Source organism: Heliangelus exortis, chromosome 1 (assembly GCF_036169615.1).
Source record: "Heliangelus exortis chromosome 1, bHelExo1.hap1, whole genome shotgun sequence".
NCBI lineage: Eukaryota > Metazoa > Chordata > Aves > Apodiformes > Trochilidae > Heliangelus > Heliangelus exortis.
The window spans coordinates 3,938,026-3,944,030 of record NC_092422.1 but is presented as its reverse complement, the minus strand read 5'-3'; positions in this window follow the sequence as shown (position 1 = coordinate 3,944,030).

The window sequence follows — 6,005 nt, the reverse complement described above, 5'->3', positions numbered from 1 at the left end:
AACACCCAGCAATACAGAATTTCTTCAGACTAATGACACATTCCAGCATTTTTTTTGGTCTTGAAAACAACCAACTATAATCTTACACTCAGTCCTAGGGATGGGTAAGGTCCTCAATGGATTCAACAGCTCAAGATGGTGTCCCAAAATCCAATCCCAGGGGGATACATCTTGCCACAGACCCCCAGAGGGGCTGAGAAGGGAATGAGGGGAGGCCAAGGTCTTCCACTGGTGTCTGCTGGCTCCTCAGAGAGGCAAAGATGTTCCTGATGATTCTCATTCGGGGAAGGAGAGAAAAGCCCTGAGAAGCAGAGGTGGGATTGAAGGGCAGGGGTGAATGTTTGATGTTCCAGAAGCTCCAGCTGAGTGGTGCAGTCTTGGCTGCTCCCCAGGGACCTGCAGCATTTGTATTCAGGACCAAAGTGAGAGGGGAGAGAAATTGCAGAGTCAGGGAAAGTTTCCCATTCGTCACAGCCCAAATCCACCAGCAGGAAAATGTTAGAGGAGAGGATGTTTAAAGAAAAAAAACCAACATTCATAACCAGGTGTTGGGCACACTGTTGCACCAGAAACCTCATTGCAGGGATAAAATTAGACAGCCAGGATGTCCAAATCCTCCTGCAAAAATACAGATTTGGAGAAAGCCCCTTCCTGGCTACAGCCTGAAAGGATCCGTGGAGGAAAGAGAGTCATAGAATCACAGAATGGTTGGGGTTGGAAGGGAACTTAAAGATCATCTGGTTCAAAAACCCCTGCCATGGGCAGGGACACCTCCCACAGCCCAGGTTGCTCCAAGCCCCATCCAACCTGGCCTTGAACACTTCCAGAAATGAGGCAGCCACAGCTTTTCAGGGCAACCTGGGACAGTGTCTCATCACCCTCAGAGTGAAGAATTTGTCTTCTTAATATCTCATCTCATTCTTCCCTCTTTTGGTTTGAAACCCTTCCTCTTTGTCCTATCCCACGTCCTTGTAAAAATTCCCCCTCTTCTCCAGACTGAACAACCCCAACTTTCTCAGCCTGTCTCCAGAGCAGAGGTTCTCCAGCCCTCTGAGCATCTTCATGGCATCCTCTGGACTCCTTCCAACAGCTTCACACCTTTCCTATGTTGGGGATCCCAGAACAGGACCCAGCACTACAAGGGGGGGGGGGTCTCATGAAAGTGAAGTCAAGGGGCAGAATCCCCTCCCTTGACCTGGTGGCCACATTGCTTTTGATGCAGCCCAGGACACAGAATGAGGTTCTACAGTGTTCACCAGTTGTATTTTCACTATTACACTGTGGGTGATGAAACACTGGCCCAGGTTGCCCAGAAAGCTGGTAGATGCCTCCTCCCTGGAAACATTCCAGGTCAGACTGGCCAGAGCTCTGAGCATCCTGATCCAGATGAAGATGTCCCTGCTCACTGCAGGGGGGGTTGGAGCTTTAAAGGTCCCATCCAAATCAAACCATTCTGTGATTCAATGAGAACTCTGCCTGACTTCTGAGATAAATTTGCAGCTCCTGAAAGGCCTTGGCTCATTCTCAGGCTGATCACAGAAGGAGACACAAGGATGGGTCACCCCAGCCCTGATGCCTTGGAGTGTGACTCCTTTTTTTGTCTGACACAGTGTGGTAAGGACAAGGCTAAAAAAACCTCCCTCCACAGTCAATAGACACAAGTCCCAGTGCCTAAGGACTGTAGGTAGAGGCAAAGCATCTTCCTCATGAGGAAACATCATCATGTCTCAGGTTGACATTAAGACCTTCAAAGACACACAAGGAGAACCACCTGAGGTGACCTTGTGGTAAAGGATCCATGGTCTCCTCACTGGCAAAGGACTTCCCAGTACAAGGTGGGACTTTAGGTAACACAGTCCCACCTACACCTCTCTAACTACCCTGGTGGTGACAGCAGGAGGGGACAAACAAGCCCATGTTTCTGCTGTGGATCAGGAGACACCAAGCTGCTCCCTGGGTGTGGGTCAGACAAAGCCAGGATGAGGGATGCCAGCCAGGGAGTCCCTCAGAAGGAGACATTTGTAATATGTTTTACTATCTCAGAACTATATTAAAACAACCTTGTAAGATGTATATAATAAATATGTAATAATAAATAAATATGTAATAATAAATAAATATGTAATAAAAAAAGATGTAATAATAAATATTGCCATCAAAAAACTAGTGTTCTACTCTGAAAATTCTACATTTAAAAAGAGCATTCTACACTAAAAGATCATTCACACATGAAAACTTAGGAACCAAGATGGTTAATTCAACCCCAGCACAGCTCCAGATGCTTTCAAAGTGAATTTTTTTTTTAAGGATCTCATATTAACTTTTTTTGTTCCCCCCAAGAACTGCCTGGAGAGTGGATCAGGGATGGCAGTGAAGGGACTGTTGTCTGTAAGATCCCTGTCTCATCTGCTGAAAAAATTGGAAGTGTGTCATAAATAAACCAGGGAACTACAGGACAGAGGTGGACACATTCATTTCTGGGATGCCAAAGGCTGCCTTGGAGATCTGGTCCCTGGTTCTCCTCTGTTTAACACTGAAATAAAGAGGTTCAATTTTAAGATAATCAGGGTCCCACAGTGAGTGCTTCTTGAAGTGGGGCAACTTTTCTGCCCTTCATCATCCTCATCAAGCAATAACAACTCATGGAAAAGTTGGGAGGATGGACACAACCCTGCTTGTAAAATAGAAACAAGTTCCTGGAGCATGCAAGGATGGAGTGGAAGGTCCAAGTGTTCATTACTAATGTGAAGAACTTCTTTGAGGTTCCCATCTGTTATGCAGCTCACATAAAACTGAAAGTTCCCAATGTGGGCTCTGCTGTAGAAAAGAAAAAATCCCAGGAAATGGCAAAACTGTTCTGCTCCTCTGCTGAACAACTGGCACAAGCAGCACAGGTAAAAGATCCCAGCATCAGGAGTGAAGGGACCTTGGGAGCTCCCGAGTCCAACTTCTGCTTAATGCTGAAATAATGGAATCACAGAATGGTTTGGGTTGGAAGGGACCTTAAAGCTCATCCAGTTCCAACCCCCTGCCATAGGCAGGGACCCCTCCCACAGCCCAGGTTGCTCCAAGCCCCATCCAACCTGGGCTGAGACACTGCCAGGGATGGGGCATCCACAGCTTCTCTGGGCAACCTGTTCCAGTGTCTCACCACCCTGATGGTGAAGAATTTCTTCATAATCATAGAATCATAGAATTGGCTGGGTTGGAAGGGACCTCAGAGATCATCACCTTTGATCCACTCCCACTGCAGTTCCCAGCCCATGGCACTGAGTGCCACATCCAGTCTCCTTTTAAATATCTCCAGGGATGGAGAATCCACCCCTTCCCTGGGCAGCCCATTCCAATGTCTGATCACCCTCTCAGTAAAGAAATTCTTTCTAATGTCCAACCTAAACCTCCCCTGGCACAACTTGAGACCGTGCCCTCACCTAAGTCAACAAGGTGCTCTAAAGTCTCCCCAGAGCCTTCTCTTCTCCAGGCTGAACAACCCCAAGCTCTTTCAGCCTCTCTCCATAGTAGGAGCTCCAGCCTATGGATCATCTTCGTGGTCTCCTCTGGCTTGCTCCAACATCTCCATCTCCCTCCTGTGTTGAGGGCTCCAGAACTGGACCTCTGCACTGCTGGGGGTGTCTAGTGAGAGCAGAGAAGAGGAGAAGAACCCTCTCCCTTGCCCTGCTCCTTGTGATGCAGCTCATCCCTCTCATGCAGATGTTCAGCCCTACAAAGCTGCCCTGAAGATGCTCTGTTCCACTTGGAAAATCAAGAAGTGCTGATGGCATTTGGTACCACACATTGCACTCATGAGTACACACCAGGCTCCACAGTGCTTTCTCCCATTTCTCAAAACAGAAAGGTTGCTGTAAAAAGAGAGCAGCCCTGGCTCCAGACTTAAATCCACCTCTAAAGCCACCAGGAAAATGAAGTTGTCCCACCAACACTTGCAACTGGTGTTGGTTACCATGCAATGTGTCCCTGCAAGGACAGATACTCAGCCATGATCTGGAAACCAGAGAAAGAAAAGAAATTCAAGCAAAAAGCAGCATCAACCAGCTCACCTTCACTGCCCAAACCAAGTAAACCAGAAACAAAAAAAAAAAGGAGAAAATAAAGAAAAAAAGCAATCTCAAGATAAAAAAAAATTCCTCTTGGGCTTTGTTTGTTTGGGTGTAATATATGTGCTGTTCAGAGATGTCCTTATATTTCTCTTCTGCCTGGATTTTTTCTTTAATCAGCATTCATTTCAGTTGAAGTCCATCCAATTACTTCTAAATCAATTCGTTCCCCTACCCCTGCCAGCAGCAGATTTCCAGTAAAGGCTCCTTGGTCTTCTGTACAAAATGTGGTGTCAGTTCCCACACCCTGGATCTCACAGAGCTCTGAAAAGTTGGATCTGAGATGCACCTTGCCCTTAGGAGATGTGGGTAATAATTTCAGTTCCTACAACACCATCCTATCTGGCTTGATATATAAACACCAAAAATAGCACCAAAGCAGGGAAAAAAAATCCCAACATCCAAACACAGACAAATAAAGTGATTTGTTTCTTACTTACAAAGAAGAAGAAATCATTATCTAGTTCCCTAAATTCTCTGGAGGGCTGAAAGCACAGAAATGAGCTTCACCTTTTACTCTCTTCAACTCCTGCTGAAATGCTTTCTTTCATGTCAGGGAAGATATTCCTTCTCTTGCTGCTTCCTCCAGGCAGGCAGGAAATTAGGGCTCAATCCTGCAGCCTTGCTACAGCAGAAAATACTGTACTAATAATACTATAATCTAAAAGTTCTGCAAAATTTGCCATGCCTTGGCATACAGCTTCTCAAAAGGACAAGCCCCTGTTTTACACACCCCTCTAGGTCTGTTTTCAAGGAACAGCAAAGTGATTGTGTCCTAATTATTATTCTTTTTTCCAGGAAATTCATAGCCAAAAGGTTTTATTTTGGTCCAAAGTACCTGCCTGTTCATTTAGCCAAGGTGGGGCAACCACATCCTGCAACTCATCATTACCACACCCAACAGCTACAGCCTGAACAGCAGGTAGGCACAGCCATTGCTATCCCTTCCCTAAGGCTATTTTTCTCAAAAGACTGAAAAACCCTTGAAATAACTAAGAAGAAACTGCAGTTTCCTTTCAGAGTTGGAAATCATCAAACCAAGGCCACTGCTGGGCCCTCATCCACACCACTGCACCTCCTACTTCAGTCTCCCCATGATCTGGTATAGTTTACCCACCTGGTTATACTCCTCATTTACCTAAGATCAAGTCTTTTTCTGGCTAAATAATCTTAATTAACATAAGGGATGTGATTCCAATTCAATGATCTTCTGTCAACTCAATATTGAGTATACAGTTTCTACCTTGAGCTCTCCCAGTGACACAGCTGCTGCATCTCTCTGCTTCTTTCTTAATTAATTCCTAGCCAGCTACTCATTAATATCCAAATAGAATAATTTACAGTTATTAGAATGATTAAATAATTTAGAAAATTCTTGCTATAAAATTCACGTAAAACTATCATTAAATTATTACAGAATATTAGAATAATCAGATAATTTAGAAAATCCCAGTGTCTTTGACTGAAATAGAGCCCACTGGCCCCATAAACTCTATCAATAGGAATATCCACAAGGGAAAATACATCTCACTTAAGTGACACAGCAGGTATCATTCACTCTGCTGTAGCAACATGAAATATTGAGGCACATCCAGACCAAACCATTTGTTCAGAGAGATGCAATAGTTTGTGGCAGAGCCAGCAGCCAAAAAAAACTCTCCAGACCTGCAAACAAATTACTGGTGATGTTCCCCCCTGCCTTGCTCCCTCCAGCTGCTGCCAGAGGGGCAGTCCATAAAGTGCCATGGCAGAGCAGAGATCAGCTCCATTTTTAAGAGATCAGAAACTCAGCTCTAACAACTGCAGAAAAGAATCCAATTAAATACCTCATTAGAAGCAGAAGTGAGGCTCACCCTATCTGCAGGCATAACAGGGAAAAAATTACCAACC